General features: G+C 37.9%; 1 protein-coding gene across 6 annotated transcripts in view; it reads right to left on the reverse strand.

Annotated features, from left to right (window-relative positions):
- Window positions 1-15,230, reverse strand: part of NR3C2 (nuclear receptor subfamily 3 group C member 2) — a 323,767-nt gene that overhangs the window by 262,987 nt on the left and 45,550 nt on the right. The window lies entirely within an intron of this gene.

Raw genomic sequence — 15,230 nt, forward strand, 5'->3', positions numbered from 1 at the left:
AAAGGGCGGGCGGGGCAGAACACACAGCTAGCAGCCACGTGTGTGTAGCAAGTTCACCCTCCCTCCCAAAGACCCACAGCTGACAAGCCAGGCTGTCTCCGCTTTGAGAAAGGAGATGTGGGAGAAGCACCGAGAGGGCACCAGGACAGCTGCTAAGTGCGATTTTCAAAGGAGTCTCAGAAACCATCACTTTATAAGAACTAGTTAAGCTTCTATTCAGAAACAAGAGTTGATAAGAGGTAATGGGCCAATTTTGAAATAAAAGAAAAATTTTATGGTATTCTCCCATATTATTTACTAAATAAGCAACTTTGATTTTCTAATGATTCCAGTGATAAAAAGAAAGATGAGATGAGTGAAAGGTTCAGAGAATAATTTGAAAATCTACTTCAACAACTTAAGGATATTAGGAAGCAGGATGACCTCAAATCTGGCCTCAAACCTTGTTCTTCCTCATAGATGCTCCCTTATTAAGTCCATATTTCAGTATAAATATTCTTTAATACCAACTAATACTCTACTTTCACCTAAGTTGGAAAACTAAAATTAAGAATTACTTGAAAAAGTTCACAAAAACAGATTTAAATGACTTTTTATGTTTCTCAAAAAGGCATACAGGAAAGTTAGACTATCTTTTAAAAATGTAGTAATTTCAGGTAAATATAATGCCAGTGGCACTACACACGTAGTCTTTTTTCCCTTTTTTTATTGAAATATAATTCATATACCACACAATGCATGTTTTCTAAAAATGTGCTTCAGTGATTTTTTAATACATTCACCAAATTTTGCAACCATCACTTCTAATTCCAGGATATTTTTATCCACTCCAAAAGAAACTGTACCCATTAGCAGTCCCACCCCATTCCCTCCTGTCTCCAGCCCCTAACAAACATTAATCTATGTTCTAGGTCTGTAAATCTACCTACACTGGACACTTCAAATGAATGGAATCAGACAACATGATTTTTTGTGTCTTGGCCTCTTTCATTTGGCATAATGCTTTGAAGTTTCATGTATGTTGTAGCATGTAGCAGCTCATTTCTTTTTTGGCTCAATAATATTCCACTGTATAGCTATACCACATTTTGATTACCCATTCATCAGTTGATGGGCATTTAGGTTGACTTTTTTGGCTATTATAAAATAATGCTTCTGTGAACATTCATGTACAAGTTTTCATATGTACATATTTTTCAGTTCTCTCGGAGGTTCTGGGTCATATGGTAATTCTACGTTAACCTTTTGAGAAATTGCCAGACTACTTTCCAAAGCAGTTGTACCATCTTACACTCCTACCAGCAATGCACGAGAGTTCCAATTTCACCATATCGTCACCAACACTTGGTATTTGTCTGATTATAGACATCTTGGTAGGCATAAGTGGTATCTCACTATTGTCTTGATTTGCATTTCCCTAATTACTAACAATGTTGAGCATCTTTTTTAGTACACAGACTTTCACAATAACAGCTTTCCATATAGTTTAGATTGATCTAACAAATGCTATCATAATGATGAATAATTTTTCAAACCTTATATAATTTTTACATTAGACCTCATTAAGGAGACTTACAACCAGTGAATACTTATTTTGCAAATGAAAAAGCTATTGGAAGATAATAAAGAAGTACATCTTTAAAAATTATATACACTGACATAAGATTTTATATTTATATACTCATAATACAAACACTTTGTCCTTTAGCGAAAATGGTTGATCAAAGGAAAGTGTGGGTAAGTATGAAGTTTGTGAAAAGCAGTTCAGTATCTTCTAGCAAAGTACTAAATGGCGGTAGGTGAGCTAGCCCAGTTGTTCAAATGCCATTTATTATTTCTCTAGAAAAATGTAATGATTCTAAATAATCACTGCAAGTTTCATCGCTTGTTAAAGTTCCTAAATTGCTTTAAAGTTTACTTCCGTGACCTTTCCATTTGCTAGACCAAGATAAAATATTAATTTAAATTATATTCAGAAACATTTCATTACTAAGTTCTAGAAAGTATATTTTGTCGTATGACAAAATATATTACTGCCCACACTCACGACATATAAGACCTTTGTACAACAAAAGTTAGTAGGGAAACTTATGTTTAAAACATGGAAAATTCAATCAAAATGTTCCTATTTTTAAAAAACATAAAACAAGGAACCGAAAGCTCAAAGTACGGCTGATAGCAACAGTTAACTCATTCCGGTTACGATCACTTTTTAACTCATTCGGGAAATGCCCACATTATCATTTAGTAAATGACACCATGATGTTTTCCACTGAAAGTACCAAACCCAATGAGTTCCATGAACATTTTGTGTGTGTGTTCTGGATATTCTGGTCTAACCACTACACCCCTTCCCACTATGCTTTCTACTTTCAACCCTAAACATTTGTTTATGCAAGTCCCCCTGTCTGGAATTGCCCCCTCTCCAGTCTTCTTCCCCTCACCATTGCAATCTACCCAGATCCAACAGCAGCTCTGTATGTGACAGAATGCCGGCCCTGGCTGTTCCTTCCACCAACAGCTATACCAACTGTCAGTGGGGGCGATTAAATCCACAGGTAGGTAAAAGAAGCTTGATTCTGAAGGATCAAAGATGACGCCCAGGTTTCTAGTTTGGCTGACTGTGTAGACGGTCACATCCCTGTCCACATAAACCTTTATGAAGGTATGAGTCAAGTCAAAGAGAACAATCTTCAAATTACAAGGCACAAAAGCAGTTGCAATCCTTTCTGGGATCTCTAAATGAGTTAGTTATTACCTATTCTACCTCCTCCTAACTGGACTCTGACCTAAGTGCTAAGGATAAAAATAAGATGGTCCATGAACTAAATATCTAATATTAATCAAGCAATTATGATGTAACAGTTGCTTCACTTCTACGTTATTACTTTAAATCTTCACAGAAGACCCTACTCTTGTGCCCCCTGCATAGAGCAAACAAACTCAGGGCTTAAGTGGTTTGCCCAAGCTCATGAACCAACCAATACGCAGGCCAAGATCAAAAGACAGATCTGTCCAACCCCAAAAGCCACCCAGCCTCAATGCCTTGAGCAGCTCAATCAGTGAAGAGTACATGAAAGGCATAAAATATATATTATACAGATGCAATCATTATGCATTTACAGCATATAAAAATCATGTCTGTAATTTCCAGGACAGTATACATTAAATAAGCCAGTCTGGGTATTTTTTTTTTCCTAATTTGTAACATCATCTCTTTTTAAAATATGCTATGGATGGCAACAGTCAATTTAGTAGAGTTTTTACAATATAACCTGTTTACAGGTAACTGACTTCCTCCTGCCAACCAAAAGATCTACTGTGGAAAAAAGAGTAAAAGTCACTCTAAGTAATGTTAAAAGAAGAAAACGGATAAGATCTTATAAAGTAGGAATGCACATAAAGCAGTGAAACAATATTACCCCCCTCTCTCCAACAAAAAAAACCCTGCTCCCTACTCATACTCTTTTAAAAATGTGAATGGTTAAAGTCTCAATTTACTGAGAGACAGTATTTTCAAATCCAGTTTGTAACCACCGTCCGTTTACCCAAAATGTAAATAAGACTACATATAAATTAGACAATAAGTAAACATACTCAGAATATTCTCAAAAATAAGCTGCAACGAGTTAAAATATTCACAACCTGATTATTTTAATATATAAGAACTTATAGGGTAGCATAAAATATTGCCATGCTGTATATTTCATTATATTGTATAAAAGTGGTTATAATAATAGAAACTAAAGCAGTAATTCTGAACAATTTTCTAGAATTTCTTTTCTGAGCTGAGAAAAACCAAGCTTTAGGCAATAAGGACAGAGATCGGAGATAAATCTACTGTAGTAATAGGCATGTTAACTTCATGTAAATCAATACAACTTAGTTATAATTTTCGTATACTCCAGTTTGTAGTAGCCTAGAAACTCCAGTAGATCTTTGTGTCTTTTAGAATCATTTCATACTTTCGCCTTTGGTTAACAATTATGGGTTTTCTAAATTTTGAACGTATCCAAAATTAAACATGACAGCTTTGCCACAATTTTATGAAGTTTTATAAATGTTAAACAACGGCTGTTTGACTAGGGATTTGCCATAGCAAAATGTGAACTAACATCACCAGTGCAAAGGGCCTAAGTTTACAACTTTAATACCATAAGCCAAGGACAGTTTGACTTCACAGGGTCTATGAATAAGCACCTTTTAAAGTTGAATGACAGCAATAAGGAAATAGATGCTCAGTAAAATGATAGGAGTTTTTGTTATTTTTTTATGAACCAAGATTCACTGGCAATTTCTGGAAAGGAAAAACATTTCATGTAGACTACACTTGGTATCTATTGTTTTACCATATTCAAAATAGAATTCAAAGGATCATGTATGATAATTCATGTTTTCTATTACCAAAAATATTAAAAATGTAAAAACAAATATCTTCTACATGTAATAATAGAAGCTAAAACGTCTTAAATTGACATGTGAATACTTGGTAATAATTTTATTTCTCATTCTTACACGTAAGTTTCATATATGTTGTAAATCTTTATATATATTTAAAAGCACACTTGGAGCACGTGAGTGGCTCATTCAGTTGAGTGTTCTATTCTTGATTTTGGCCCAGGTCATGATCTCAAGGTTGTGAGATCGCGCCCCACGTTGGGATCTGTGCTCAGCACAGTCTGCTTAGATTGTGTCCCTCTGCCCCTCCTCCCTCACCACCACTTGCACTCTCTTTCTCTAAAAAAAAAAAAAAAGAAAAAAAAAAGAAAAGAAAAAAGAAAATTAACTAAAAAATAAATAAGTAAAAGTACACTGGATTTTCCTTGTAAGAAAATATCATGAGAATTGTAGTACTAATGTATTTTTTTCTAAATGTTACTGACAGAGAAAAAAAGGTATATACCATATGGTCCAATCAACTGAATGAGTTTTTTTAAAATTCAGATTGTATGCACAGAACCTACTAATATTATGCACATCCGCACCATGTGGTTTCGAACTTATTATTCAAGTCCAAAATTCAGTACACACTCTAAACAAACAAGAAACTATTTGCTAAATTTAATTCCCCAATTGTGTAGAACAAGTTTTCCTATTCTCTTTGGTGAAAACTACAGATTTTTCCTATGCTTTTAACAATTTTGTAGCCATAACATTCTATTATCTGTTCTTCATAAGATAAAATATAAATGGAGAACTGCAAATTAATTTAATGAAACATTTCGTTGTCTTTTACGGTTTCTTTTTGAAATCAGTCCTAAGAACACCAGTAACTAGGCATATTGGTAACCAGTCTGCAATTACAGGTCCTGTAATAATGACGGAGGAAGACCAAATAGTGACAAAGGCCACCAGGGCAAAATCTGAGAAGCATGATCTCCCTGGACACGACTTTCCTGAGGGCAGAAAAGAGATCCTAGATCCTCCCGTGGGCATTTTATCAAAATGGAGGCACATTCCTCTGGTGTTTAGGGGCCTTCAGAGGTTAGCCAACACGTACGTATGAATATGACATGGATTCAGGAGTCTGCATCATAACCCCACAGATCCTCCTATCCAGCAGCAACACTGAGGCTGCCAAAGGCAGGAGCTGAGAAAGAAGCTACCACCTAAATGAAGGGACAAATTCCCAGGAAAACAGACTTATCACATCACCATTATATAATAGGAAGAAACTCTATGCATCATGCGGCTTGTGCTAAAATGCTTAGTGATCTCATTCTTACCATAACAAATTATCTGCCAGAAAAGACCTTCAAGGTCAACCCTGGCAACAATTAAAAAATAATGAAAAGCATTCATCCCTAAGGCAGAGTTAGAATGTTTTAGTTTGAAGCAATGTGCTGTATATTTTATTAGCTATAACTTGTTTAATTATTCATTGCAACTCTTCTTATATTCCATACAGAAACCTCAGGTTGCTCAGATTTCTATCTGAAATCCTTTTCTTTTTCCCCCTTATTCAAGGGCAAATGCCTTAAGAACCCAAATTTCTATCCACTATTTTCAACTGAACACAAAGATATATTTGTTTAGGATAAAATACTAAATTAAAGCCAGAAAGATACAGAGTGGAAAAGAGGGAGGAAGGGACAGAGAGGAAAAGAGAAAAGACAGAGAGACATACTATTTCATCATCCTAAATCTTGTAAACCTCTGACAAGCCTTTCCACAGGGTTCCTCTTCTGCACCTCAACTGCTCACCCTCCCCCACCGCCAATTCCACCTGCATTCTACATACTCCGGCGGTGGTCTCAGTGGCCAGGACCGCCTGCAGCCTGAAGGGCTGACTGAAGCAAGCGTTGCTAGGGCACCTCCCAAAAACTTCTGTGTGGCTTCCCATCAGTGAGGCCGCCGCTTCCTGTGCTGTGTTCTGGCACGTGCCACCCCTAAGGAGAGAGCTCCTGGCACTGGCTTAACTGTCTATTTCAGATGCACGGGTGCACCACCAGGTGCCTTCTGCTGGAGGAACAGACAAGGGTGTGGAGGAGCGCGGGAGCAGCTCTGCACTGCAATGCCAACACAAACGGAGGAATGCTGGGGGTGTCCGCAAGCCTGAAACCACCAAGCCTGCACATCTGGGAAGAAGCTTCCCTTACTCACATGAAATGGAGGCATTCCCTCCCTTCTCTCTACAGCTCTGAACATGAGAGTAAAAAAAAAAAATCCTATTTACACCAAAATTAACAGGGCCATTTGCATGTGTGGTCACAGGTCCCAGCCACAGGTAAGTCTCAAAAACAGCATACCTTAGCTTTCCATACAAATTAAAGCTTTAACAAGTAACCTGATGGCAATTTTTCATAAAAATGACCACCAAAACTCTCTCTCTCTCTCTCTCTCTCTCTCTCTCTCTATATATATATATATATTATATACTATATACTTAACTTCACCTGTGGTGATGTAAAAGAGCTAGATTGGGAGTCAAACTGAGTAAATTGTAAGCAAAAGACCCAGATAATCAAAACGTCTTTTATCTTAGAGGGATCACAGTGACTAGCTGAACTCCCTCATTTTAGAGGTGAAGGGAGGAAACCCTTATGCCAAGAAGAATGCAGTGATTTGTTGAGCATAACAAAGTCAGACACCAGCAGATTCAGGGCCAGACCTGTGGGTCCCCTAACACCAGATCTGTAGCATTTCTATTGCACTACCAATTGCTGTAATTCGAGAACTCCCTAGGGTCAATTTCAAAAGGAAGTACTACAGAACGCTAACTTCTTTTTACTCTATTATTCCTTAGAGCTTTGCCTAGTTCCTAAATCGATGATTTAAAAAAAAAAAAAAGTACTTTTCTCATATCTGCCATTTTCCTAGGCTTTGTTTTGGGTCTCCGTCACGGAAATCTCTGCACACAGGTGTGGCAGATCCTTCCACTTACCTACTCCAGTTTACCTCCCTTTATTCTTAGTGACACAACCCGTTTTGCACACAGCAGCAGTTCCCAGCTAACAAACCCTACATCCCGATCTCTGGTTCAGCTTCAGATGGCAGAGAGACTTAACTCTGGCCAAGGAGATACAAGCAGAAGGCACCACTCAGAGCTCCCAGGAAAGCTCCCTAAATGGGAACAGATTTGACTGGTTTGTGCCTTTTGCTTTTTGCCTTTCATCTTCTTTGCTCCTAGGAAGATCCTGGAGGTCCAGCAGCCACATTGTCATCATGAGGCAGCAAGCATGAGGAAAAGCTGGACAACCAAAAGGAAGGCCAAACAGAACGTCAGAGAGATCCTCAGATCTGATGAAGTTGTGAAGCTACCTACCTGCCTCACACTGCCTTCCTCTAGAGAAAAAAAAAAAAAAAGACCCATTTGATTAAGCCGCTGTGGCTTGAGTTTTCTGTTATATACAGCTGAAATTATTGCTGATTCATGTATCAGGTGTCAATGGATGTCACCATGAACAAGAACAAGAAAATCACAATTGTATATTTTTAACTGTATACTTCAGTTTTTTTTTTTTTTAATGGTAGCATGTTTAGTCCAACCACTGACTGAATGCTAATTTATTTGGACTAACATGTGACAACATTGCTGGCGGGTGGGGGTGAGGAGATGGCGCTTGGAAGAGGTATCAATATGTCCCACTGTCAAAAACATACTCATCTGATGTATGAAGTGTTAAAAATGATTGTATCCCAAGAAAAGTTGATGTAAATTGTATCAATAATTTGTGGTAAATTCTAAGAATTTAATAGTGACAGCAACATCTCCTATATGAATTCCTCCTCCTCACAAGAATGTGTTTTTATTCTAAATAGCTGATGTCTCAATGTCTTAATTCTGAAATTTAGAGCAAGCAGTATTATACAGGTGGTACAAAGAACCTCTAGGTAAATGGTTACCCATTTCCTATCAAATACTTTGCAGGCAGAAACAGCCAGCGTACGAACACACTACTGAAAATCCTGCCACGTACACTGCATTTCTGATAAGTCATTTCAGTTTCTATGTCCAGATTCATTCCCGAGACCACCCAAGAATTCTGAACGGCTACTACCTCTGCCAGACCCACTCATTTTTATTCTTGTCTCATCTGCAAATTCTAATAAGCTGAAATGAGAAAATGGCTTCAGAAAATAATTTATATGCTACAGTAGCTTTCTTTACTTTTTCTCTAAATATTAGGCAAGTAAATAAAAAGTCCAATACATTAGAACAAAACAAAGTATTGTGAGGCTGCATGAACCTCTTCTAAATTTTAAATTCACAAATTTTACTCTTCAAAAAGTATATTTATATCACATCACGACTTCACATAAAAATCTATCATCCATCAACACCAATTTCAACATATAAAACCAGACAGAAAATGATAAAATGCTTAGATATAAATAGGAAAACATTAAACAGTCATTTATTTGGAACTAAACAAACGCATTTCTTTTTTTTTTTTTTTTTTTTTAAGATTTGAGAGTGAGCGAGCGAGTATGCAAGCGGGAAGAGAGGCAGAGGGAGAGGGACAAGCAGACTCAGCACTGAACCTGGAGCCCTACGTGGGGCTTGATCTCACGACCCCAAGATCATGACCTGAGCCAAAATCAAGAGTTGGGTGCTTAACCTACTAAGCCACCCAGGTGTCCCCTAAACAAACCCATTTCTGAAAAACGCTTATCATTTAGCCACCGTTTTGCCCACATACTAATAAAGGTGTAATAAGGGGAAGAACTAGTAGGGAAGGCTGTGAACTGAAAGGCACTCTTGAGTCACGGGGCCGTAGACCCAGACAAGAAAGAGGAGTCTCTCTGACTCCCCGGCAGATCAGCCAACCTCAGGCAGGGGACCTGGGGGGGCGCACATCCGTGGCAAGCGGATTGGAAAGAGGCACGTTCAGTCACAGACACTGCCTCTGCAGGCCACCCTACAGCATGCTGGTTTACAAGAGAAGGCTTTGCCTGGCCACTAGAGCATAATTACATCGTGCTACATGTCAGTATTCTAAAGACATATGTTATACCTCAATTGATTCAGCATTCAACCTCAAGGTCTCTCTAGCTAAGATTTCCACTTTCATTTACCAAAGCATTATACATGGCTCTTCCTAAAACTGGAGAAAAGCCTGTCTCAGCCATACCTCCAGGTCTTTGAAGCATTTTAACTTGCACTGAGGGGCCTGGCCACATCTTGCAGAAAGAACCAAGCTCCAGGTGAAAAAAGGGGCTCATTGCAGAGAGATTTTGGTCTATGTGTATATGAAGAGGACGGCAGGTGCTCTGCCATGATCCTGCAGTATGCAGATAAAAGGTGATTCAGCTGCAGGATGTAACAGGTAAGTTCCAAATGTAAATGTACTGTTTACTAACTTGGTAAATGTCCCCATCCTTCCTCTTTACAGCGTATTTTAAAAATAGATAGATTTGTAGTTTTAGAAGTCTTCTTGTCCTGTGCTCTTTTCTCTCCTTGTTTATATTCTAGTATTACTTTTATAAAATATGAGGCTTTGTTCTCTTTCTACTTACAGGAAAAAGTCCTCATTTAGAGAGGGTGCCGGTTTAACTTTTAATAAGATAATCTATGTAGGTAAGAATTTAAAAAAATCCAAACTATACCAAAAAAAATACTTTCTTCGGACTGATAGAGATAGATCCTGCATCTTGTATGCATTTCATAATAACTATACCGAGATAATCAAGTCTTACATGTGTATTATCTCATTTAAATATACAGAGGCATTTTGTCGGTTATTAACTATAACAAAACATTGAGGACAAAAATACTAAAAGGATAAAGGATATTGCTAGGGCAAAAGCCTAGATTCACAAACTACTACTTCATATTAAAAATGAATTAAGAAATTTAAATTGTAAAGAATAATATTATTGAAAAAGTTTCACTTGCGCATCTTATGCCATCAGGGAAATGCAAGTTAAAACCTCAAGATACCATGACACACATATTAGAATGCTCAAAATCCAGAATGCTGACAATACTAAATGCCAGTGAGGATATGGAGCAATGGGAACTCTCATTCACTGCCAGTGGGAATGCAAAATGGTGCAGCCACTTTGGAAGACAGTTTGGCAGTTCCTTACAAAACTAAGCACACTCTTAGCATGCAATCATGCTCTTTAGTATTTACTTAAATGAACTCAAAACTTGTATCTACACAAAAACCTGCACACAGATGTTTACAGCAGCTTTATTCATAACTGCCAAAACTTGGAAGCAACCAAGATGTCTTTCAGTAGGTGAACAGATAAACTGTGGTACACTGGGACATCAGATTATTATTCTGTGCTAGAAGAAATGAGCTATCAAGCCACGAAAAGGTATGGAGGAGCCTTAAATGCACATTAATGAGGGAGAGAAGACAATCTTGAAAAGGCTGTATACTGTATGATTCTAATTATATGACGCTCTGGAAAAAGCAAAATATGGAGACAATGAAAAGACCAGTGGTTGCCAGGGGCTGATAGGAGTGAGGAAGGATGAACAGGCAGAGCAGGGAAAATGTTGGGGGCAGTGAAATGCTCTGAATGATACTATAATGATAGATACATGCTATTATACATTTGTGCAAACTCTTAGAATGTGTAACAGCAAGAGTGAACCCTAGTGTAGACTATGGACTCTGAGTGATAATGACATGTCAATGTAGGTTCATCCTTGCTAAACAAATTACCATTCTGGTGAATGATGCTGATAATAGGTGAGATTATGCATGTACAAGGAAGTCTCTGTCCCTTCCCTTTAATTTTGCTGTGAACCTAAAACTACTCTAAGAAAAGTCTTTAAAAAATTCACTTGTAAACACTATGCCTCAATTTTCAAAATCATTACTTTTTACATTGGCAAATTTAAGAATGTATAATGCAATAGTTCACACTGTTTCTGGATTAACAGGGATGAGGTAAAAGTAGAACACATGTACTAGAAAGGGGCACACCAGAGTGGTCATATCTGGGAAAGGAGTAAAGGAAATGTAATTAGGAACCCTTCAATGACACATTCCTTTAAAAAAAAGAGGCGATGGGGAGGTTGGCAGTAATGTTAACAAATCAAATGTTGACAATTAAATCAGAGACAAATGCATCGATGTTTATTAGTATGTTCAATTATTTTCTTGTCTTTTCTATACGAAAAACAAACAAACAAACAAACAACCTTGGAGTGGAATTACAACCTTCTCAGATGAAAACATGACCAAATGGGATGCGGGGTTAGGTAAGAAGCATCAGGCTGTAGTAAGAATTGGAGACAGTGGCAGGAAGTGTACGCAGAAGGGTCAAAGACAAGCGCCAGAATCACCTGAAAAGAGGACAAGGTAGGATTGTCTGCGGAGACAGCACACTGCGGGCACTGTGTGAATGGAAAACACAACAAGGTCTTATTCAAGTAGATGCTGTTTACTTGGTGATGTGTGACCCCAGAAGTCAGTGCTGTATATATCAGCTTACTATGAACCAAATAAAAAAGATGCTTGATTTGTTGCATAAAACAAAACCTTAAATACAGAGGAAACCACTAAAATAATGTTAGGAACAACAATCTTAAAGATTTTGGCAGCACACACACGCACAAATTGTTACAAAATACGTGCTTACCTATAAAAGTAAAAAATTATGCCTGCTCATAATATGACTTTTAAGAGTGAAGTCAGGAATTTATTTTATCTGGTACACCACAGTAATTTGCTATAAAGCTTTATGAAACAGCTAAAATAATGTTACAGCCAGAAACCAATTGTTGCTAAAATGCATTCAGTTAAAATGGAAAATATAGGGAAATAAAACACTGTAATTGTCTCTCAACCCACATTATATATTATGTTGCTAAATTATATACTATTATATTCTCTACATTTTAATATGCTTTCCCATGGAGGAATTGATAACATAAGGAAATGATTCTCTGCTTTTATTTCTGAAGACCTAAAAAATATCTCACACATATTTATAAACCAAACAGGGCCTCAGCCTCTTATTAGATCCCAAGGCTTATAAAATCTTTTTCACAAAACCACAACATGAAACAATGCATGAAACAGCTAACACAAATGGTTTTCTGTTCTACTTCTTACTCTGATTCACAATTGGGGAGTTATATATTTAAAGTGAACTGTAATATGTGAGGAAAAAAATCAAGGTTTTCTTAATTTTAGAAAATCTTTAAATAGTGTACTGTATAATTCATACAAATATTGTCTTTGGCCTTGATTATATTTATTTTAACCTTGTCCATCCACTGAATTGTTGGTGCAAATAAAGCAGAAACTTCTCCCCAAAGGGATGAGAGAATTCCATAGCCCTGGTCCAAATGTAGCAGGATGTTGACAAACCGAATACTAGTAAGGAATATGAATACTACTTAAGCAAAAGGGCAAATGTCTCTTTTACTAGAGACCATGTGAGAATTTTTTTTTTTTACGTAATAAACCATCACAATTAATAAAATAGTAGAAATCCTTCAGGGAAGTATAAGCAGCTTATGTACCTCAAGAAAGTGAATAATTTTCCAAATAAGATGCATTTACCAAATATGAATGGAGAGACTTGAATCAAAAGAGACAAACCTTGGCAGAGGTTTTAAAGAAACCACTTCATAATTCCTTCTAGGTTATCAGTTCAGATTTTCTACGAATAAAAGTCTGAAACAGGAAAGACAATAACGTGCTTACCCCTCTTAAGGTTGAGACTTCACTGAATTCACTCTAAGGAACTAGTGAGCTTCTGAAGTATTTGCCAAAGCAAGATTTAAACTATGTATTTCCCGCAGACTTCCAATGTAGCCGCAGGAGTGCTCTCTTAGGAGATTACAACTATTCCCCCTCACCACCACCCCCCCCCCGCGCCCACCCCACCCTTGTGCTCACTGAGGGCAGCCATGTCTGATGGTGTCCCCAGATCGAGCCCAGCACCAATGCTTTGATTCTGTGAATCTGTGCTATACAGATAGAGAAGACTGAACTAACAAAATTGGGAAAGCAGAACAAGGAAAATGAAGCCTGACTTTAGAACATGGTTTTGTTTGTTTTGTTTTAAACAATCTCAAATAAGCACTGACCATATCTAAAAAAAGCTAAGACTTTATTATTGTAAAGTAAAAGTGCTTTACTAAAATAAAATACTGTAAAAGAAGCTGCTTTTTGAGACACAGAGAAGAAGAAGGTACATTTTGTGTGCTTCCACGTCCCTTTTAATAATTTAAGGCTTTACCTTAATTTCAAGGTAAATGGTACCATCTCCATGGTTAGCTTCTACAGGTAATCAGAGCTGTTGATGTTCACAAGCCTCTACCATCTTTATAAAGACATCTCTCAATAGGTAGAGATTCAAGTGCTAATAAAAGGATCACTACTAAAATTTATTGCTTCTATTTGAATTTCCTATAAGTGGAAAATCCCTAAAGCTGTAATAAATGCTGATTTTTTTTTAAATATGGAGAAAGTAGAGTTTCAGGAACTGAAATTAAACTCCACCGCAATTCACAAATTAATTTCCCTATCTTATTTCATCACATACTCTCTTCATAGAGAACTTAGGAAGAAAAATTAAATAAATGTGAAAGCATGTGACATTTTTTTAAAGTAGAGAAATAAGTAAATTCAAAGTACAGTCATTTCTCAATTATTCAATATTATTCAGATATGTGGGAACCTTATCTTGGGCCAGTGGCTCTAAATGATGGGTATGTGGAACCGCCTGTGAAGCTGTGGGGCGATGCAGGTGCCAGGCTCTGCTTCCTATTCAAAGGGTCTTGGTTAGCGCCCTGGGGCTTGTGGCTTTAAAAGCTTCACAGGTGGTTCTGACACACAGCCCTGGTTGATGATGAGCCGTCACAAGTTCAAAGGCTTTGGGAGCTGGGTCGGTAATGGGAACTAGTGAATGGGCAGTGGCAGGGCCTGTAACAAATGAGAAAAAAAACACCCCCGGACCTGAAGGGGCAGTCTCCATACCTCCAGCTCCTTGGGGACTTGTGGATGCAAGCCCCGTATACCAGGGCTTCCATTTTGTTAAAAAGAAGAAGAAATTTGGATTCAGTTAAGTGTAAAATCTCTTCAGTTTTAAATGTTTAAACATGCCACTGATCACACGGAGGCCTTAGTAGTTTTTGATCCTTAGTTTAAAAGATCAACAGTATTGAATAATTTTTGCTTCTCAACTGGAATACTCTGAAGGGCATACAATACCAGGGAGGCAGTTCTGAAAAAACATGGCCGTGGTATTCTGCAGCCCTTTCCATCAAGCGGTGGGGTCTATTTCCCTGCCCCTTGAGTCTAGTTGGCCTTGTGACTTATTTTGAGCAACACAGAAGTGAGACTGTGTGTTCTGGAGCCGGGGCCACCAGGGGCCTTGCAGCTTTTCCCCTCTGAAGACCCTGCTGCCATGGAAGCAGGTGTGCGGTAGGTCCCTGAACAATGGAAGCCTACGTGGAGCCAAGGGCCTGCCCAGCATGTAGCACCAAGGCCCCAGTGCAGGAGTGAAGAGAACGCTTGAAACTCTCCAGCCCCCGGCCCTCGAGCCATCAGATGATCACAGCTGCCTGAGCGGACCCAGCTCAGCCCACCCAAAACGCAGAATCATGTTCAAATAGAGAGTTACTGCTTTCGCTGCCAAGCTTGGGGAGGGGGATTAAGCAGAGATTGAGAACGGCTACAGAAATTATACTGAAAGTTAAGTGCTGCCATCATAAAATTAATAAAAACCTGAAACATGTGGCATCAGTTTTGGGGAGTAAATGGTAGACAGAAGCAGGGAAAATTTTAAAGCAGTGATTAAAGATAGGAGGA

Source organism: Ursus americanus, chromosome 13 (genome assembly GCF_024610735.1).
Source record: "Ursus americanus isolate L20-20 chromosome 13, mUrsAme1.1.p, whole genome shotgun sequence".
Lineage (NCBI taxonomy): Eukaryota > Metazoa > Chordata > Mammalia > Carnivora > Ursidae > Ursus > Ursus americanus.